At 38.4% G+C, this 23,839-nt stretch overlaps 1 protein-coding gene across 1 annotated transcript in view; it reads left to right on the forward strand.

Annotated features, from left to right (window-relative positions):
• The first annotated feature begins 435 nt into the window (after positions 1 to 435).
• The window catches only part of cpx (synaptic transmission protein complexin), a 271,344-nt gene continuing 247,940 nt past the window's right edge, over positions 436 to 23,839 (forward strand). The window contains exon 1 of the mRNA XM_034981445.2: positions 436 to 574. The gene's annotated coding sequence lies outside the window, so the exon portion shown is untranslated. The remainder of the gene's footprint in view (positions 575 to 23,839) is intronic.

Raw genomic sequence — 23,839 nt, forward strand, 5'->3', positions numbered from 1 at the left:
AATTTTTAGTTTTAAGTCAAAATAACATAAGTACGTCACATAATTCCACATCCAAAGCTAAAAACGGAAAATTATAACATATTTATTGGCAATATAAAATGAGAAATAAGCAAAATAAATAAAATGAACCAAGCTACTTTAATTCCGATAATTGACCTAATTTCGCGAATAAGCAAAAAATAAATAAACCGCGCACGAAAAATAGGTAATGTTTGAATTCGACATCGAGACATCAGGAATGTTAGCAACGTTATTAGCAAAATAAAAAGTGAAATACTTCTTGAATATAATAAGCATTGATTATACCACTTAGATTCCGATAAATTAACCTAATTTTGCAAAAAACAAAACAAAAAAAAACATAAAGCCGCGCACGAAAATAATGTTTGAATTTGGAATCGGTGTAAACGGAACGCAACGCAGCAATGGCTGCCGTATCGATCGACGCAGCTAGTCGGCGCCCGGCCTTCGGACGGGTCACACGTGTCTAGAGGTTACGTCATCGCGTTGTTCGAACTAACCTAACCATTCGACCGCGTCTCCTACTAATACCAAACACCTTTCTCCGCTCCTGGTAAGTCTAGATCCTATATTTAACACATGTAAACCTTTCTATGTGGAAAAAAGTACGAAAAACACAATCATGAGTCACTAGTAAAGTGTTTCCGACTGCAGTCCGTCCCATTCTTATTATCAACATAGAATATTTATTCATTCTGTCAATATTTGTCGCGGATGACGGATTTTATTTCATATAAACCTGGTTTCTACAAAGAAATTAACAGGATTAGTGTTCTTTTGTACGCTTCATTGATTAGAACTGATAATGAATAGAGTTATCTTAATTTAATTAGTTCTAAGAACGTCATTATTGGTTTTTGTGCTTGGATATACCTAACTGTTTTGCACAAAAATAGTTTTCTGCGTCATATAGGTTATAAGAGATACTAATTGCACCTAGATTCTTAATACAATTATGGATACAACTTTTTCAATGAATTTTCTTCAAATGTTTCAAATGTTCTCTGTTTTATACAAAAAGTAGCAGGTCAACTACTTTTGTATGTCACAATGGTTTCAAGAGATATCGACCCTCTAATTAAATTAGTCGTAAGTATAGTAAGACATAAAGGAAGCCTATCTTGCAAATAGATCGCTGACACTATGTTTTTCACTTCTAGACATCTACAATTTCTATTTAATATCCGTTTTTGTTTTTTTTTCTTAACTTTTCAGCAAAGTTTTACCGTTTTCGGTGATAATTAAGCCTTAAATTGTCGCGACACATTTTTCTTGACGTTTATGACATAATTTGACTTAATAGCCCATTCTGTGTATGATATATTATGAGTAGGGGAGAAAACGCGCGCGATTTTGTCATGATCATCCACCTGTCACCATATTCTTTTGTTACTTGTACCTCATATAAGTGACATCTTATCTATTACAAAGATATTTATGAAAATGTAACTTTACAAAGCTTCATGATGACTGATGACTGTGATGACTAGCTATAAGAGCGAGGGCCTTCGCCAAGAATCTCAGAAGATAATCTTGGAAGAAAGCTCAGAGTTTTCAGAAAAACCTTAAGTGCATGCGTGGCATTTATAATTTACTAGCTTATGCTCGCGACTCCGTCCGCGTGGACTACACAAATTTCAAACCCCTATTTCACCCCTTAAAGGTTGAATTTTCAAAATTCTTTCTTAGCAGATGCGTACGTCATAATAGCTATCTGCATGCCAAATTTCAGCCCGATCCGTCCAGTAGTTTGAACTGTGCGTTGATAAATTAGTCAGTCAGTCACCTTTTCCTTTTATATATTTAGATAAATAATGCTCTTTTCGAAGGCAAATATCATAGTGAAAGTTTGTAAGAAATTCTCATCCCTCTGCTGGAGAGGAGGTTCCCTCTATCAGAGAATATAGGTACCTCACTGCTCCAGTGCGGTATATTGGCTTGCATAATAGTATACTCCAGAATATCTTTTAGGTTTTCTCTTAACATTTCCGTTATTGAAAAGTAGGTACATCATCTTGAATTATTGTAAATATAAAATGAGCACTGCCTAGTATTAAAACCTTTACTGAGTTTAGGTAAGCACCCAGAATCACTAACCGCCACTTCATCACGAAGTTTTATGTCCCTTGCTAAGTTTAAATCAAATGTTGACTTTGCGTGGGATTCTTCTGTAACTTGTTTGAAATTCTAGTTTGAAATTCAAGTGGTTATAGTTTAATAAGGTTAACATAAAATTAATTCCTTTAACCATCCATTCCTTTAACTCCATTTATTTCATTTACTTTTTACTTTTTTACTTTTAATGAGTCTCAACCTCAATTATTGCAATAATTGTTAATTGAAGTATCTGAAAGGTACTAGAGTTGAAAATAATTGCAATTAAATTGCAGCAAATTTTTATGTTTCTTATGCTTTTTATGTTTTGATTTATGCTTATTTGTCTTATTTTATGTTACTTTTATTCGTTTTTCTTGTTTCAGACTCGGAAAATTGAATCATTAAAAGAGAACATTGAATTGAAATACTCCTTTAGCTCTTTGAAATGAAATGTCTCCCATATTTTATCTAAAGAATAATAAATTGCTTCCAGAAGAGCTAGCACATGACATTGAAAGAAATTTAATAACATATTGAAAATCTTCGTACTAAACTCTAAATGTTTTCTAAAGGTGAATTCTTTAATGAAAAACGTTGATTCTTTGCTTCATGAATTGAAATGTCAAGGCCTTTTCTCGAATGAAATTTCATTCATAGGCCCCGTACAGTTCGTATAACCAGATATTTTTCTTTGTGTTAAGACTTCAATTGGCAATTGTTACAAATTATGCTATTGAAGATAATTAACAAGCAGGCGTTCTCCTCATACAAATTTGTACTAACAGTTTGCATGTTGTTTTTAACTTAATGAATAAATAGATGTTGTTAAACTGATGTGGCATGTTATTTTCTAATTAGATTTTCATCTTAACTGTTGTTTTGACACGTTTCTATTAACTCACTTTCTTATCATTTGTTTCCTTGTTTGTTTATTTATTTAAGATTGTTTTTAGGATTATCTTCTTATATATTTATACATATAATTGTTTTGTCCTCATTCTAACTATTGCTTTTTGCCTTTTTGAAATCCTGGAGTGTCAATAACTGTCAATTTTAACTCTATCAGTTCACCATAATTACTGTGAACTTGAGATGTTAATAATATTATTAGATGTGAATTAATATTCCTATAAACCACTAGTCTGTCAGATGTCACATCATCATTATTTTACCTTGTGTACACCCACTGATCGACAAAGGCCTGTCCTGCAGAATGCCATCACACCCTATCCTAAGCCTTTCTAATCCAGGAACTACCCGAAATCCCCTTTTTAGGAGTTAAATAATTATTTAATAAGCCGACAACAAATCAATGATTTTTATAGAATAAAAATATCTTTGCAGATTATGAAATCTTTATGTTTATATGTTTATCTAAATATATAAAAGGAAAAGGTGACTGACTGATTGATTGATCTATCAACCCACAGCTCAAAGTACTGGACCGATCGGGCTGAAATTTGGTATGATACCTATTATGACGTAAACATCCCCAAGAAAGGATTTTTGAAAATTCCTCCCCTAGTAAAATAGGGGGTTGAAATTTGTGTAGACCACGCGGACGAAGTTGCGAGAATAAACTAGTCCTAGAATGATTTCGGTCCATGGAAATAGATCTGTCTGACATAATCATGTATAGTTCAAACCGCTGCGGTCTAGAAAAAAATAATTTATGCGGCTATCTCTGTAACATAGACCCGCACAAAAAAGGATTTTCTAAAAATCCACCTGATTGAAGTCACCTGAAGAATTGAAATAATTACGCTTTGAATTTTTCAGAGGTTCATCATTCGGTAAATATTCGAGATACTTAAATATTATGTGTACGAAAAGTTACGCTAACATATTGTGGGTGTAGCCGTAGACTCACTAACTTTTTCTTTGCCAATGTCCAAAGTTTGTAGTTTTTTCTCTACCAAAAGTTCTAAATAAAAACACAACATCTGATGTCAGTTAATATCTTGACCCACTATCTGTTTTCTTTAACATATAAATGCAAGAGCAATAAGAATTTTATTTTTAAAATATAATTATTATTTTTTACCATAAATCCAGCCTATGGGCTAATCATCACTATATTATCACAACCCCTATTATAAATGCGAAAGTGTGTTTGTTTGTTGGTTTATTGGTTTGTCCTTCAATCACGTCGCAACGGAGCAACGGATCGACGTGATTTTTGCATAGGTATAGATAAAGACCCGGAGAGTGACATAGGCTACTTTTTATCCCGGAAAATCAAAGAGTTCCTACGGGATATATAATATAAACCTAAATCCACGCGTAAGAAGTCGCGGGCATCAGCTAGTATCAGTAATATTACTTCAGCTTAAGCTTATAGTTACGATTAACTTCTTGATCTAATGTACAGCACTTTACAATCGCCTAATTCTCCTTAGTTTATACTAATATGTATTAGGTACGTGGAGTTAACTGTTCTAGTGACCTAGTTAAGTAGCACAGGCACTGTTATCTGACACTGCACGTATGCACCTTTGCACTAATTGTTGCATGGATAGGTTCTTTTGAATCTCCTTTTGATGTCCATGTTATCTATACGCTTAACAGCCTTCAAGTTAACATGATGGGGAAGTCGATAATAGCAACTATTATATATTCTGTGATAATAGTGAGTTTCTGTGTTTTTCACACATTTTTATTGACCCGCTTTCTTGTCGGTCTATTTGTTTGTTTGTCTGTTCGATATAAAGGCAATAGATTTTAAACTAACTTCCCGATGTGCTAGAGGTTTTAAATTTTAAACACAGGTTGGAACTGAATGGCAATGCAATATTATTGTTTGATTCCTTGTATGTTATCTTGCATTCTTGTTTTGTATGATTTTGTTTACGAACTCCATGTTAAAGAAGAATAAACTGCAAACAGAAATAAACTAGTACAAGATGAACCGCTGAACGAACGCTATTCTTTTGTTACATTTGTTCACACATTTCTCATCTTGTAGAATCAACCCCTTTTTTACTCAGCGATAAGACCAACTTATTGTACTGCAATTGTATTCTTTGTGCTCTACGTTCATTCATTCTTTATTCGGTGTTTCGCACAAAACTATCTTCTGATATGGGATTATTCAAGGGGCAGATAAATTGCTACGTGTGGATTGGCAGACTTCCTTTGAGAACATTATGAAAAACTCTCAGGCACGCAGGTTTCCTCGCGATGTTTTCCTTCAAGGTTAAATAAACTGAGTGTTTAAACTACCGTGAGTGATTTCCATTATAATAGTCAAAACCGCGGCGCGGGCGCGGACGGACTCCCTTGAAAAAGGACCCCGTATGGGTTCGAAACTAGTCGGGCTAACGTCGACTACACACGTGAGTAAGCCGGGACAGATAGTATTTATAAACTGAGTGTACTCACATAGCATCCGAAGAGTTAGAGGCGCGTGCCCGGGATCGAACCAGCGACCCCTGTAATAGGAGCTGACGTCTTAACCACTATAAGTTGTTCTGATTGATCGTAAGAAAGAGTTAAAAGCCATTTAGTACATATCTTTTTAACTCTCGCCGCAGTTAGGGGATATATGTGTAGGATTTTATTGATATGGTTATACATGAACAACTAAAGTGATAATAATGGCGACTCGCAATAGCGGTTTGACGAGGTCTATAAGTGCACACCTTGTAAGATCTCCGTTGTAAGTTACCCACAATAGGGTTGTAAGAAAGTTCAGAGTGTTTGCGTAGAATTGTTTGTAATATAAATAATTGGCGGACTGTGAGCAACTGACAGCTAAGTAAAAGAAATCATTACTAAAGCTGTTGTAGGTACGTCATTTCTAGATCATTATTTCTTGTCTGAGAAAAACTGAGAAAAGAGATTTTCAATAAAGTAAGATAAATAATGTTTCCTTGGAATTATTGTGATTGAATGGAAAAGTTTCGAAAGGAAATTTCAAGAGAGTAAAAGTGCTTCCGCCTCGAAATATTTGTTGTACAATTACATTATTGAAATCAAGAGTTTTCTATAAAAAGATAAAATATTCTTTACAATAGAGAATTCATATTCAAAGGGTGGAAAAAGTAATACCATAAAAGTTCTTGGAGATTATATTATTATAATCGTAATATTATATAGCTTTCTGTGAAGTGAACATAAAATGAATATTAAATCTATCATCATTCCACATGATGCTTCGAGAAAGCTTATAATATGGAGATACTTCGTTATTTTCTAAAACAAAAGACTTTTGGGGCAAATATTTTCCAGAAAATGATGTCAATAGATTCCAGGGTAAATTGCTCGAAGCGGTTCGCTCTATTTTTTGCGGGAGAAGAGAAAATGTAGAAGCCGAAATTGTATTTTGGCAGTCTACAAGATACAATAATGATATCGTTAAACTACAAGGGATCTGTTGAAAATAACTAGGAGATAGGTGACTACTGAAGTTACTAGCCAAGTATTTAGCTCAGAATCTGTATTTCACAGATTGGTAGAGTCTAGTATAAAATAATATGATGAGGCAAAACAAACTACAATTTGAGTTAAGAGTTCAGAAAGGTAGATGGATAAGACAGTTTAAATACAATTTGAGTTAAGAGTTCAGAAAGGTAGATGGATAAGACAGCTTGAATAAAATTTGGCGAGAAACAACAAACTGTCACGATCAGTTTCAGTTACTTAATGAAAAATTACCGTTAACTTTTTCATAAAATTTTGTAGAGTTAATAATAAAAGTTAAAATATTTAGCAGCAAAATAGACAAGCCTTCTTTAGCTTACAATTATATAAAAAAAAATTGAGTTCATGAGTATGGATAGTGGATTTAATCAAAATATTCTATAAAATAGCTAAATTAAAATAAATGCCCGTAAAAAGTAAGTTAAGTTCTTTTTATTTGTCTAGATATTATTTTGCAAATGCTGTGTACACATTTTATAGATACATTTATCAGCCTGTGTTTGTTTATAAGTGTCATAGTTTGTGTTAAATTAATGTATTGTGTATGTTCCTAATAAATAAAATAAAATAAAATAAAAATTTGCATAGTATTAATCGTACGTTAGTACTATGACAGAATATATACTGGTACTGACGTAGTACTATTCTGAGTATGTATTACACAGTGATTTGAATCAGTAAAGTAGGTAGTTTTACTATAATCTTATCTGTTGTTTTATTTGTATAAGAGCACGGGGGAAGATAATTTTTACTATCGTAATCGATAAAATATAATCGGTGTTTTATTATAAGCAGTCGGACGTATTTAATCGTGGATTTTAAATAATGTTATTATGATGATGCATGAATGGAAACTAAACTAGAAGGCGTATGACAGATATTACTATTGATATAGGTAATATATAGTTTTTAATCTATATTAGGTAGGTATAATGGTACTGATTCTAAGCACAACCTAATTTTAGAGTATTCGCATGCTCTTCTTACTAATGTAATATGAAAAGGACAGACACAGTTTGACAGTTTTAAATAATTTAATTTTTAGATGTTAAAACCCGTGATTTTAGCGCGCAGTCGCGAACCTACTGTTTAAATTTGTATTATGCACTAAAATTTAGAGTTTTTAAAAAGTCATGTTCCGTTCCTTCTTTAGCATTGTTAAAAAGAAAAGGATGCAGATACCTACTCTAAATTTAGTTCAGAGAAAGACAACGGAATCGGTGCCAATATCTACTTAATATAATCTATATACCTACATCAATGCACAGCCTAAACCGCTGCTCTGAGACATGAAATTCGGAGGGTGTGTTCTTTGTAAAGAGTAGGAACCCAATAACGAGGTTTTTTCGAAATTCCACCCCTAAGTGGGTTAAATGGGGGTTTGAAATTTATGTAGCCCACGTGGACGAAGTCGCGAGCATAAACTAGTACAGAAATAAACTACCTAATAATGTAAAGATGCGAATTTGTGAGATAGTGTTTAAATGTGTTTTTTAAAAATACTTTACCCATTAAAAAATATATAATTGGTGATAGACATATAGGCTTTAATTATTATGTTGTTGCGCTTGCGCAGAAGGTACATATTCAATCTTCTTTTGAGGCTGCCAATATTATAGCTGTATCTAGCGGGAAAAACGGAAGCCGTAAAAATTAAAATAAAACAAATCTTCTCATTGTACAATTAATTAAAACTGCATTCTGCCGTGTGCATCGCGCCACCACTGAATGGAGGCATTGTCTCGCCCTCTATTACCTCATTTTTCATTAAGAGGTCCCCTCATTATGAGGGAAATTACTTCTGAATATTTCGACTTCAATTGTTTCCCGCTTGTCTGCGAATTGTGCAGTGCACCCTTTTCAGTTTATTCGCTAAGTAGATTCGCTAATTAAATATCACTTACTTTAACGTTGAAGGGAAACATCGCGAGGAAACCTGCATGCCTGAGAGTTCTCCATTATAGTAGGTACAATAATGGAGAATAATAATAATAATAATCTCCCACTTACACACCCACACATACACACACACACGCACACACACACACAAAAGCACACACGCATACACACACACACAAGCATACACACACACTGTTGTAATTTTATTCTTGTATATACCTACATTTATTCTAAATCTATTCTGTTAAAAATAGTTTTAATTATAATTTTAAGTAATCTCTTTTGGCCTTCTGTTATAACTAGATTTAAATTTAAATAATAATATGTATTCACGCTGTTGATTACTTTCAAATAAACAAAATAAAATAAAATAAACAATGAACCAAAAGCATAATTTGCTATAATCCGCTGAAACAGGTCGAATCTGTATGGTGCAACATGCAGCATGCGACATGCACCGCCCGCCCTCCCACTGCTAAACATGCAGGAAGAAACAGCCACCACCACACAAATCCCAAAACACACTCGTACTGCGTGATGGTGGTGCGTATTGCTTGCCTGGTGGCTGCTTTTTCCTGCGTGTTTAGCAGTGGAAGGGCGGGCGGTGCATATCGCATGCTGCATGTTGCACCATACAGATTCGACCTGTTTCAGCGGATTACAGCCAACTAAGCTTTTGGTTCATTGTATATCATGGGCTTACAGTAACGCCTGCTTCTATACCTACCTACCTACAACAGTTCTCCATAATATTCTCAAAAAAGCCCGTGTGAAATCTCTCAACCCGCACTTGTTCAGCATAGCGGCCTTCTTACTCTGGCAAGAGACCTGTACTCAGTAGTGGACTGCCGAAGTGTTGATGGTGATGATGGTGAAATTAATTTGCAGTACCTATTATTTATATCCAATAGTAAATCTAGGTTAGATCAATAATGCAATGAACAGATTTGAAACAATTAAAAATTCAGCGGCCCCTTTGTAGGCTATTGATTCTCTACTTCCGGCCAGAACTGATTTTGTTCTATTAATGGTTCCGCACTGACCCAGTTCAGCATTTGCCATTCTAGATTTGGTTGTGTATATTTATAAAAAAATCTATTCTTCTTTGTATTTAGCAGAATAATTAATGAAGCTAATTCTGTAGTGCAAAATCTCGAAACCGAATTGATAGGTCTAAATCTAGTGCTATCCGGGAGAATTATGTAAGGGTAGCAATATATTTAGACCTCACTATTTAGTTTATAGATTAGGTACATTATGTTTTTTTTTTTTTTTTTTTTTTATTCAGATACAAGTTAGCCCTTGACTGCAATCTCACCTGGTGGTAAGTGATGATGCAGTCTAAGATGATAGCGGGCTAACCTGGAAGGGGTATGGCAGTTTTTATTAAACCCATACCCCTTTGGTTTCTACACGGCATCGTACCGGAACGCTAAATCGCTTGGCGGCACGGCTTTGCCGGTAGGGTGGTAACTAGCCACGGCCGAAGCCTCCCACCAGACCAGACCAGAAATTTAGAAATTATAAAATTCCAAACCCCTGCCAGGAATCGAACCCGGGACCTCCCACTATTAAGACCACAGCGCTCACCATTGCGCCAGGGAGGTCGTCAAAATGATCGAAATCAAAATGGTCGAAAAAATTATGTGGGCCATTATAACGATGGCTTTTACGGCGGTTACGCACTCATCCGATCCGAGTCCGTGAAAATACTTTGCTTTTTGTTTTGTATGGTAGCTTATTTTATTTTATTTTATTGGTCATATGTCTTATGACATATGTCGTAGATAACAATCGCTGGTATTCTCACGGATGACGGATAGAAGTCGGAGGACGGAAGTGCAGTGCGTAGGTATTCGCCGTTAGTCAACATCGCTCGAAGGGGTGCAACTGACCAAATGTGTCATGGGCTAAGTGTGACCAAGTTTGTCATTGTGGCTAATTCCGCTGTACACAATCTCTAAACTAAACTAAAATGTCACGTCTAAACCGATTGCTATCCCTTTCATAATGTTGCTTGCGCAAAAAGGATGGCACTAGATTTAGACTTGTTAATTTAGGTTAGTTTAGAGATTGTGTACAAGAGAATCGGCCCCATTGTCATATTAACGGAGTTTCTAATTTAAAAAGAAATAGCATTATTATTATTTGCAGCGTTTCGTTTCGCAGTGTTCATTGGAGTACCTAAGGTTATTTCGCAGTCTGAAATATAAGTTGTAGTAATTACTAAGCTATTGCACAAAGTAAGAAATGCCCTAGGAGTATATACTTAGGACTCAATTTAGTTTGCAACTTAATTAAACGCTAGTCTGACGCAAGAGTGAGTTGAGCTCGTTAACTAACAACTCCAAAAAGTTAAATTGTTTTCATGTTCGAGTAAATAGGTGAAAAAAAGACATCCGCCTTCTAATCGAAGGTCGGGGGTTCGATCCCGGGCATGCTCCTCTAACTTTCGGAATTATGTGCGTGTTAAATAATTAAAATACCACTTGCTTTAACGGTGAAGGAAAACATCGTGAGGAAACCTGCATGCCTGAGAGTTCTCCATAATGTTCTCAAAGGTGTGTGAGGTCTACCAATCCGCGCATGGCCAGCGTGGTAGACTATGGCCAAAACCCTTCTCACTCTGAGAAGAGACCCGTGTTTTGTATTGAGCTGCCGATGGGTTGATCATAATGTTGATGATAACTCATAAAGTTAGATGTGCATGACCGGCAGTGGCGTGCAGGTCATAAAGGCATAAATGCAGTGCTTACCCCAGTTGTAATGGCTCAATGCATATTTTTCATTATGACCAACCAGTAAAACAGGTTTTCACCTAACTAATGCCTACCCTGGCACCAAACCCTGTGCACGCCACTGATGACCGGGATCGAAACCCCCGACCTCTCTCAGACGTTTAGCGAACTAGACGTTTATATACGTATCATCATCATCATCATGATCAACCCATCGCCGGCTCACTACAGTGCGCGGGTCTCCTCTCAGAGTGAGAAGAAGGGTTTTGGCCATAGTCTACCACGCTGGCCATGTGCGGATTGGTAGACTTCACACACCTTTGAGAACATTATGGAGAACTCTCAGTCATGCAGGTTTCCTCACGATGTTTTCCTTCACCGTTAAAGCAAGTGATATTTTAATTATTTAACACGCACATAATTCCGAAAAGTTAGAGGTGCGTGTCCGGGATCGAACCCCCGACCTCCGAATAGAAGGCGGACGTCCTAACCACTAGGCTTTCTATACGTATAAGATGAAGTAAATTCGTGCGGTTAGTGAGTTCGCCATTACCAGTACGCGTAGTACAAGAGTTTACGTCTCACCAAACCAAACCAAATTCGAGAGTCGAAATACTTCCGCGTTACAGTAAAATGGACCTAAACAGCCTTGAATTGAAGTCAAATATTCAATGCCACTGATTTTAATTTCGCAATGTTTCCGCTTGGAGCGCTGGCTGTAGAAGTGTAGACAAACTTGAGCTTTAAAACAAGGCAGTTAAGATCCAGTTTACTGTAACGCAGAAGTATTTCGACTCTCGAATTTGGTTTGGTTTGGTGAGACGTAAAATCTTGTACTACAGGTACTGGTATATCTAGTTAATAAGTAAAGCGTCGTAAGGGTTTCCACGTAAGACGTAGGTAGGTTCGGAGAGCGCCATTCGCGGAATTCTGTTGAACTACACGCAGTCATGCGAATGTCAGACGCCGACAATTTGCCGACCGTAAAATGAGGCTCCTACTTATATGCCTAAGGCTAGATAGTAGATAGCTATGTCATAAGTTTGTGTTGTACACAACTCTGTTATAGGCATCGGCGCAAAGTTTTCTATTGGTAGAGTACTATAAGTCCCGCAAATTGCTAATGCGCGCCATTTTAGTGACGTCAATACTAGACTGAAGTTTCGAGCTGATGGCACATTTTTATTTCGGCTGATGTCAAAATGACGTCATTTCGATGTAAATGAGACATGGTTCCAGCGCAATAGCAATTTGCGGGACTTATACTGTATTGTACAGAATATACATATAGCTTAGGTATATTTTTCATGTTTAGGTTAGGTTATTTTAATGTACTTGTTTGATTTAATGGTCGTTGTGACTGTCCGTAAGTGGAGTTACACGAGACATATAAAACTCGATAACATTTTATGTCATTTTAAGTGTGTAATTCTGTGGGCGGTTCTTCGACAAATAAAATAAAATAAAATAAATATAATATTTTGGGCCTAGTTTCTTCATCTTTCTACTATGCCTACTATTGTTTCGCAAGGCATAGTCTGCACACACCTAGGTAATAGGTAGGTATACAGTCGAAATTCCACGGACACGTACGAAGCGATTTGCCTCCGCGTTTCTAATTTGAATTTATGAGTATGGCTGTGTATGCATTATGAATCCGTTTACATTGATTTGACGATCAAATAAACAAGTCCAAGTGCGAGCAGTCGCCGTTTAATTAACGACTAGCTTCAAACCAGATTGAGCCCTATACAAACTTGCATAGAGTTCATTTCATCTTACACAACCAGGCTGTCATTAATATGCGTAACTCATAATAATTGAAATGTTTCGAGATATTTATATTAACTTTGAGTTCCGAGTCAACAAAAGCCGGAACAATATCATAATATTTTATCTACTAACTAGCTTATGCTCGCGACTTCGTCCGCGCGGACTACACAAATTTCAAACCCCTATTTCACCCCCTTAGGGGTTGAATTTTCAAAAATCCTTTCTTAGCGGATGCCTACATCATAATAGCTATCTGCATGCCAAACTTCAGCCCGATCCGACCAGTAGTTTGAGCTGTGCGTTGATAGATCAGTCAGTCAGTCAGTCAGTCACGTTTTCCTTTTATATATTTAGATTAAAAATTTTAAAAGTCCGTCCAAATATTTAAAAGGAAAAGGTGACTGACTGACTGACTAATTGACTGACTGATCTATCAACGCACAGCTCCAACTACTGGACGGATCGGGCTGAAGTTTGGCATGCAGATAGCTATTATGATGTACAGGCATCCGCTAAGAAAGGATTTTTGAAAATTCAACCCCTAAGGGGGTGAAATAGGCGTTTGAAATTTGTGTAGTCCGCGCGGACGAAGTCGCGAGCATAAGCTAGTTAGTTATATTTGGCTAATAAATCCAAATGTTTACGTAAATATTAGGTTTCCGGGATTCACAAAATCAAAGGGGGAGGATATTTACTAAAATATCCTCTAAAGTTATAAAATAGCCCACCCAAAATGTGATTATGGCTAGAAAGCCGATGGCAGATAGATAATAGATATTATTGGAAAAAATACATTTATCAAAACCAGAGCGTCTGACTCAAACCTCAATAAACGATAAACATAAATCCGTTTCCATGTCTGTGTCTGTGTCTGTGTCTATGTCTGTGTCTGTGTCTGTGTCGGATATAAACGGGACAGTCAAGGAATACTTTGTGCAATGTATTTTGTAAAGAAATCTGGGAGAAAACCGATTTGCGCTGACCGCGCGCCGCCGCAGCGCCGCCGCAGCGCAGCGCCGCCGCAGCGCAGCGCCGCCGCAGCGCCGTTGCATGCCAGACATCTGCGCTTTGGGAAAAATGTTGTTTTGTACAAAGTATACGCTTGAATCGTATTGCTTTTTTGCTTTATTTACAAAAAAAGTGTCCCGCCCCAGCTTTGCACGGGTATAATGCTATTTTGTTAAGTATATTCCGCGATAGGTTGAGATGGCAATCAGGGTGGCGACGCCCCGCACAGCGCCCGCGCTAACCCGATGCGGGCTAGCACGGATGACGTGCGGGGCGTCCTAACCCCGATTACCATCTCGACCTGTAGCGTACTAAACTTAACTTAGGTATATTTCAAAAGAATAAGACATCATTTTCGATGAAAGCTCAATCAACTTGATTTCTTCCGACATTTCATTAAGTTACTCTAGGTAGGTAAGTAAATAGTGATGAAAACCGCATTCAAATCCGTTGCGTGGCTCAAAAGATCTAAGCGTACAAACAGACAGATAGGGGCTAAGCTAAGGATAAGCGACTTTATTTAAAACAAAGTCGCTTCCCGACATCTAGTAGATACATATTATTTATTCCGTTGCCGTAGAGAGTTTTGAGGCCATGGAGTCTTGATGCAAAAAAAAACATTTCACCGTGGTTAATAGCGTCATCTGGTGACCGCTGGATTATTTTCTACGCAAAGGACCCACCTGGCTGTCCAGCGCGGTATTGGAGCCATTCTTGGCACCATTCGGGCATGATTTGGACAATAGTTAGTAATAATATTCGCTGGAGACACGGAACCCTAAAAATGAAGTTCTATCAAATTATTATAACTTCGTGGTACTATCTACCAAAAGCCAATTACGTGGACCTCCTCCACTCCTCCAGAGGTGATAACAACGTTCAAAACAAACGATGTCTCGCTCCACAATTTAAGCTAAAATACTGCTCAAATGGCGGCAAAACTGTCCTTAGGGCGGCAGTTAAGGCGATTTGTGTCCGAACGGGCTAACGCCGGCTTTACACGCTGAGCCCAACACTGGTTGCCCAACATGTGGATCGGGAAATTAGCATTGGCCTCAGTAGAAACCAAAGGGGTATGGGTTTAATAAAAACTACCATACCCCTTCCAGGTTAGCCCGCTATCATCTTAGACTGCATCATCACTTACCACCAGGTGAGATTGCAGTCAAGGGCTAACTTGTATCTGAAGAAAAAAAAACACTCGAGCCAACGTTGGGAGTTCTGTGTGGTTTTTTCGTTTGCGATCCGCCCACGCGTTATCGCTTAACGTCAGTCTTTGTATTTGACATGTTCACGTTGGCTCCGACGCGCGACGCGCGACAGAACTATACTATATCCACGTAGAGACTAGAGAAGTTATAAAGGGCTCTCTGTCTCTCTGTTATCTAATCCCATACAAATGACAGAGACTAAAAAGTCAGTGGGTGTTAACCATTTTGAGTGACCTTGTTAGCCCTTAACTGCGATTTCTCCTGATGGTAAGTGATGATGCAGTCTGAGATGGAAGCAGGCTAACTTGGAAGGGGTATGCCCACATGCCTATGCCTATGTTTTTCGTATTGTACCCTTCGTCGGAAACAATCGTTTGTGTTTGGTTGGTCACTCAAAATGGTTAACGCCCACTGATTTTTTGTTTTTGTCGTTTGTATAGGATTACGTAAAAGAGAGACCCCTATATTAACTTCCCTCCGTGGATAGACTATAGTGTTAAAAAACAACATAAATGGATGCCTTACGAAAATATTCGACCAACGTTGGCACGAGCTTTGGCACCAACGTGTGAAGCTGGCCTTATAATCGACGACGCACTACCAGGCTTCCATAAATTACAGGAACATTCGACTTAGCGGTTTCTTGCTCAAAGGAATTTGGTAACTAAGTCATTGTGATAAGAGTCGAAATTCCTTGGAGTCTAGATCAGGTAAAAATAGCCCAAGTGACCTTCGCTTGTGATTAATGCACTGCTATCATCAGCATCGATGTTATTTGCCCAACGTATGGAGCTGAAAATAAGTGAAATGAAAGTGATATACCTATTTAGCGCATTTTTTCCTCGGTTTTTGAAAAAACTTCCATTCAACCCAAAAAAGATCAAGTAAATATGGTGGATTTAAGTGTTTTTGAAAAATCTATAGTTTCATTTATATCTTGTGTTGTAGACCAAAGGTGTTGTTGACATGAAATAATTATGGCAGTTTTTAGTTTCTTACAATTTAACTATATTTTAGAGCCTCAATAGCTCAACGGTTAGGGGAGCGGACTGAAATCCAACAGGTCTCTGGTTCAAATTCCACCCGTTGCACTATTGTCGTACCTACTCCTAGCACAAGCCTGACGCTTAGTTGGAGAGGAAAGGGGAATATTAGTCATCAATGGCTAATATTCTTTAAAAAAAAGAAATCCCCATATTACTTAATTTTATTTTCTATCCTTATGCCAGACGACAGACGGTGGACAGACGACAACAAACGAGTCGCAGGGATTTAGACGTGGATGTCTGTCTGTTGACGCAACGGTGATGACGATGATGATTTTTATTTGAGAGTTTTAATACAAGTTGAATTATTCTTTCTTATAGATTACAAATAATTCGATATGCTATAAATTTGTGCGAGGCAGAAATAACAAAATAAGGAAAAGAGGGCTTACAATAACACGGGGGGGGGAGGGGGGGGGGGGGCTCCTCGGAACATATTGAAGTAGGTATGAAGCAATATTTCATAACTTCCGATGTACCTTATAGCACGAGCGCTGGTGGGGAAGTGGGAGGAAATGCTTGATCTATACTTCTATACTAATATTATAAGGAGTTAAAGTTTGTAAGTTTGTGTGTAGGAAGTAATCTCTGGAACTAATTTCATCTGATTTTGAAAATTCTTTCACCAATAGAAAGCTACATTATCCCTTAGTGATATAGGCTATATTTTATTTAAAAAAAAGAGATCCTACGAAAGTTGTGATAACCTACTCGTGCGAAGACGGGGCGGGTTGCTAGTAAAGAGTAAAAGCTTTTGACTGAGTGGGAAATGAAGGGAGGTTTGAATTAAAGATACCTTAATTTCAATTTATTGCAATTTCATATACTATGTACAAGGTAGGATTAATTATTGATACCCAGTTTGGGTGTCGCAATTTGGTCTGAACAGTAGACCTTGGTAGGGAGACCCATATTTTTATTTATTTTTATTTGCGTCCCTCCCTCCTTGTCGCAGTAAGGAGCACCGCGGTTTTAAAAGTGGTCTCAAGAAGTCAAGACCCTGGTTTGATCAGTTTTAAGAATTTTTAATTTCTAATTTCATTATCATCATAAACCAATAGACGTCCACTGCTGGACATAGGTCTGTTGTAAGGACTTCCACACGCTACACTGTGACTCGTCTGGATGTCATCCCTCCACCTAGTGGGGGGTCTTCAAACGCTGCGTCTTCCGGTGCGAGGTCGCCATTCCAGCACCTTGGGACCCCAACGTCTATCGGTTTTACAAACTATGTGCCCTGCCCATTTCCACTTCAGCTTCGCAACCCGTTGAGCTATGTCGGTTACTCTAGTTCTCCTACGGATCTCCTCATTTCCTCATTGATCACGTAGAGAAACTCCGCACATAGCTCTCTCCATCGCCCGCTGAGTAACTCTGAGCTTTCTTATGAGGCCCATAGTTAGCGACCATGTCCGTGATTACTTGTATTAGTATATAAAAAACTTTGAAGAACTTTTGATTTGAAAGTACTTTTTGAAGGTATATTTGAATAAAAACCTTGTGTATTCAATTTCCACGATCTCTTAGACTTGGAACTTTCTGTTCCTTATTTCGGCTGGATCATTATTCGCATTGTGTCGTCCCGCGGCGGATCACCGCGGCGGATCACCGCGGCGGATCACCGCGGCGGATCACCGCGGCGGATCACCGCGGCGGATCACCGCGGCGGAGCACCGCGGCGGATCACCGCGGCGGATCACCGCGGCGGAGCACCGCGGCGGATCACCGCGGCGGATCACCGCGGCGGATCACCGCGGCGGATCACCGCGGCGGATCACCGCGGCGGATCACCGCGGCGGATCACCGCGGCGGATCACCGCGGCGGATCACCGCGACGGATCACCGCGACGGATCACGACACGGATCACGGCGACGGATCACGGCGACGGATCACGGCGACGGATCACGGCGACGGATCACGGCGACGGATCACGGCGACGGATCACGACACGGATCACGGCGACGGATCACGGCGACGGATCACGGCGACGGATCACGACACGGATCACGGCGACGGATCACGGCGACGGATCACGGCGACGGATCACGGCGACGGATCACGGCGACGGATCACGGCGACGGATCACGGCGACGGATCACCGGCGGAACACAATAACTGATACCGAATGTACAATGGAGACACAATGGATGTAATCTCTGCAGAATACGATGATTCCTCACATTTGCTCTCGGTACGCTTAGTACTACGAGATTTTACGTCTCACCAACAATGTTGATAGTATTCGAGTGTCGAAATTATTAACTCTACTTGCCTTGTTTAAAGCTCAAGTTGATATCAACCAGTGATAAATTAAAACTACCTGACTATTCATAAACACTTGTAAAAAGTTTACATGAATAAAAAAACATTCTATTCTATTCTATTCTATTCTACACATCTACAGCCAGCGCTTCAAGCGGAAACGTTGCGAAATTCAAATTGAATTTTTGACTTCAATTCAAGGATCTTACGTTCCATTTTACTTTGACGTTATTGTGTTTCGACTTTCAAATACTATGAACGTTGGCGAGACGTAAAATCTTATACTAAGCGTACTGGTATCATATTAAAAAGAAAATGTGCGTTAAAAGCAATATCGTATTGGTGGGATTAGATTATGAATATATAAACAGATTAGCTGACTTTGTCTGCGTGGATAGAAGTTTTTTTTAAACTAGATTTGGCCGCGTGGACTACACAAATTTCAAACACCTGTTTTACTCCTTTAGGGGTTGCATTTTCAAGAATCCAAAAAAAAGGAAAAGCTGACTCACTGACTGATCTATCAACGCACAGCTCAAATTACTAGACGGATCGGGCTAAAATTTGGCATATAGATATAGCTATTATGACGAAGACGTCCGCTAAGAATGAATTTTCGGATTCAACCCCTAAGGGGGTAAAATAGAAATTTGAAATTTGTACCTATAGCCCACGCGGGTGAAGTCGCGGGGATAAGCTAGTCATTTTATAAACTGAATTTAATATTTTCGATTTCTTATTGGCTATTGCTAATACTATTCTTGTTTATACATTTTTAGATTTTTTCTCACTACAATACCGTATGATTCCTACAAGGAGTATTTCAGCGACAATATTCCGTGCATGTCGCGCAGATGTCTCGTAGGTAGTTCACTCAGTGTCACGAGTCGCGACTCAGTGTCGCGACTCGCGGGCCGCATGGCGAAGCCTTTCAGTCGCAGTTTTCATTATTATGAAACATTCTTTGAACACTCTATTTCAATTCTGAGATGAACTTTTTGTAGCAGTTTTCCAAAGCTTTAATGTAGTACAACTTTGAAATGTGGCCATTTTAATTTTATATGTTGTACCTATACAAGCAGGCGTTACTTTGCGGAAATCCATGATATAAACAAAAGCTTAATTTGCTATAATCCGCTGAAACAAGTCGAATCTGTATGGTGCAACATGCAGCATGCGAAATGCACCGCCCGCCCTCCCACTGCTAAACATGCAGGAAAAACCAGCCACGAGGAAAGCAGTACGCGTACGTTCTTTTTATCCCGGAAAATCAAGGAGTTCCCACGGGATTTTTAAAGAACCTAATTCCACGCGGATGAAGTCGCGTGCATCAACTAGGAAGCCATAAACTTAAGTATTTTTGCGACAATATTCCATACATGTCTGTGTTCACTGTCGCGGAGATGGAGAAGGCAAATCCTTTTAGTCACGGATTCCAAGATCCCAGTGTCGTGACATTCTTTAGATAATATTCTATTTCAGATCTCAGATATGCTATTTTGTAGAGATTTTCCAGAGCTTACAATCGCTGAAATGGAAATGGTGTACCAATACTATTATGTACTACTAGCTGATGCCAGCGACTTCGTTCGCGTGGAAATAGGTTTTTAAAAATCCCGTGAGAACTCTTTGATTTTCCGGGATAAAAAGTAGCCAGTATGTCACTCTCCAGGTCTCTATCTATACCTATGCAAAAAAACACGTCAATGCGTTGCACCATTGCGACGTGATTGAAGGACAAACCAATAAACTAACAAACCAACAAACAAACACACTTTCGCATTTATAATAAGGGTCCTACTGATAATAAGGGTACTGATCTAGACGACCTCTCTGGCCCAGTGGTAAGCACTGTGGTCTTATTAGTGGGAGGTCGGCCGCAAAACCGCGAAAAAAAAAAAAACATCCTATATTTTGTAAAAATAAAATATTTGACTGACGCTAGAGGTCAACGAACGTTACGTAAGTAGGCCATTCGGAGTCAATGCCACGTTGTAGGTGGGGCATTGACCCAGTTTGTAACGCTATACATTGCGGGTTTGAAAAATACTAAATCCACTAAAACTACAAAATGAGGCAAATGGTTATTGGTATTGGATTGTGTTTAGGCAGTATAACAATAACGATAAGTTTTTGCTTGTCACACCCTGTATGTACCTAGTCTCCTTTCACGTGAATTCGTTATTGAAACTAAGCATGTTATCTGAACAAACAAAATCTCGTTGTAAGGGCACGCAAAAACAGGGTCCAAAATAAACGATGAGTCAGCTTTGGAGCCGTTATTTAGCAAAATAAGGCCCAAACAGGGAGTAGGTACGCCGAGCGCAATGTAGCGCGCCAAATAAAGGCAATTTATATCCAAATGGGCGAATAATTGGCAAAGTGGCAAGCTTACATAAATTTTGGAAAATCAATTAAGTACAACAGACTTTCCTTATTTCCTTACTAGCCAATTTTCGCAACATTGTGGAAACACTTTGATTTTTCGGGATGAAAAGTAGCCCAGGATTTCAACTGTAGGTATGCATGAAAAAAATCACGTCGATTTGTTGCTCCGTAGTGGCGTGATTGAAGGACAAACCATTAAACCAAAAAGCAAACAAATGGAAGTTTATGCACTTATAATGACAAGAAAGATAAGTACAGTGGCTTTTGGAGTTCCATTATCCGTGCTTCAAGGCTACCTACGAGACCCTATTCGTAAGCCTTCGCTGTCCGTCCGTCCGTCTGTCTGTGTTATTTCTCGTACAATGGTACGAAACGGAGTCCGATTCGTACTTGGCCGGTTTTTTTTACGAAATCGATTTGTAACAAAACATTGCAAGTACCACATGTCACATTACGCAGAGCTTTCACAACACAAGAGAGCCGAGATGAATAATGGCGCGTGATTCTGTTCCATCCAGATAAATGCGCGACTTCAGAACATTCTGGAAACAGAATATTTCTCTGCTAGTTGTGCTGTAGTTGACTCGCCGAGAGTTGAAGTGGTTATATATAAGCCACGCTGAATGCTGGGGCGGAAATAATTCTAAAGGCTTGCGGTTCAATGGGAGAATTTATATTTTTAAAGTAATTTGTGTCGAAGTACATTTTTTTAGGTCAAGTTTTGTCTAGTCTGTCTGTCCGTATTCTCTATGTATCTAAGTTATTTTAAAAATATAGTAGTAGTATAGTAGAGTTAAGTTGTAATAAGTTGAATCGAAAAATGAATGAAAAAAATCGTTTCAGAAATAATGATCAGCAAAGTTTTTAGCAAGTATAGCTGTGCGCGTTCCGAGTTCCGAGTTCTGCTGACGTACTTATAATCCGCGGCAGGTTGAGATGGCAATCGGGGTATGAGGCGGGGGACGCCCTGCATACCCGCACGTCACCCGCACTCGTCGCCTGTCCGTCACCAGGCTGTATCTCATAAACCTTGATAATTAGACAGTTGAAATTTTCACAGAATATGATGCATTTCTGTTGCCGCCATTACGACGAATACTAAAAAACAGAATAAAATAAATATTTAAGGGGGATTTTTTTGCCGTTTTTATAGATACGGATCCCTTCGCGCGAGTCCGACTCGCGCTTGGCCGGTTTTTTACATTCTATTTTTGATAGAAGAAAAATTTCGCACTCTTTGTAAGATTTCATAAAGATTAAAGCGTAAAATGATATGCACGGATCATCAAAAAGGAAATTGGTTTTTCATAAATGTTATCCTCATTTAGAGGCGAAAATATCCAGCAATAGTGTAAGAGCGAGTGAATGGTTTGTGTCGCACAGGTCATGACTGTGTAAAAAATATATAAATAGCGAGCAAACGAGTAGGTGGGTCACCTGATGTTAAGTGATTACCGTCGCCCTTGAACACTGTGTTCGCAGCACCAGAGGAACCGCCAATGCATTGCCGGCTTTTCAGGAATTCGTTGGTCCGCCCCTTATGTAATTCCATGTTGAAATCTAGTGGGAACACCGTTGAAGGGAGTTGGTACTAGGTATAGTTTGTAACTAGCTTATGCTCGCGACTTCGTCCGCGTGTAGTACACAAATTTCAAACCTCTATTTTACCCTCATAGAGCTTGAATTTTTAAAAATCCTTTCTTAAGTGATGTCTATGTTATAATACTTAGCTATCTGCATGCCTAATTTCAGCCCGATTCGTCCAGTAGTTTGACCTGTGCGTTGATAGATCAGTCAGTTTTTCGTTCTATACAGATTTCAGTGTAGTTTCAGTGGTGAAAACCTCCTCTGTACTTTTTCATGACTGTGTCTCTAGCATCCAAACTTCCCTATGATTTGTCTCTTTCTGTCTTTTGGCTCTCCAATGTTTGCGTTCATTTAAACTTGGTTGAGCTTATAGTGCGCACATTTTGTGATCTCACTGGCCATTTTAGCTCTATGTGTCAACTATCATCTCAAAAGACCTTTAAAATAAGGACCTAAGTTCACCTTTAAAAGAAGAACTAAAATCGTACTTTACATGACAGTTGACACATAGAGCTAAAATGGTGAGTGAGATCACAAAATGTATGCATTATATTTCGATGGCTTTTTGTAGGGACGCATAGAACTTTTTAATGTCGATTTCGTCTGAGCTTGAGGTTGGGGCATACACTTGAGCTATGGTGAATATCATTTCGATGATTACTCGAACTCGATAATATTAGTACATTTTTTAACTAATTAATTTGGATCACTAGCTCTCAGTGTATAATTAAGACGCGGAAAAACTCGTAAGCGTTGCGATCTGTAGCCGAAAGCCGCGATGAGAAAAATCTTCTGAAATATTAAATTATGCTCATCTTCCGTCGAATTGAGCCCAATCGTTCAATCGCCTGACTTTCGCCATCTTACTTATTTAAAGTGCAAAAACGTTTGTAACTATTGCAATTTGCATCGTACAAGAATTATACAAATGGAGTATTTTATAAGACCAATTATAGTGGAAACACATATCATTCTGTCGGTCTTTATCTGTTGTATTATCAAACTAGCTTATGTTCATGACTTCGTCCGCGTGGACTACACAAATTTCAAACCCCTGTTTAAACCTTTAGGGATTGAATTTTCAAAAATTTTTTCTTACCGGATGTCTGCATCATAATAGCTATCAGCATGCCAAATTTCAGCCCGATCCGTTCAGTAGTTTGAGCTGTGTTGATAGATCAGTCAGTCAGTCAGTCAGTCAGTCACCTTTTCCTTTTTTATATTTAGATTTAACTTTTCATTGAATAATAATAATACAATTTCGTTAAAATAAGTGTTATAGTCTAGTTTAGTTTTAATGTCGAGAAATATGGCGCATTCCAATAAAAATAATATATTCTTAAGACATTTTCCTTGAAGAACCAAATTATATGTAACCTAATATTC

Source organism: Maniola hyperantus, chromosome 24, assembly GCF_902806685.2.
Source record: "Maniola hyperantus chromosome 24, iAphHyp1.2, whole genome shotgun sequence".
In the NCBI taxonomy this organism is placed as follows: domain Eukaryota; kingdom Metazoa; phylum Arthropoda; class Insecta; order Lepidoptera; family Nymphalidae; genus Maniola; species Maniola hyperantus.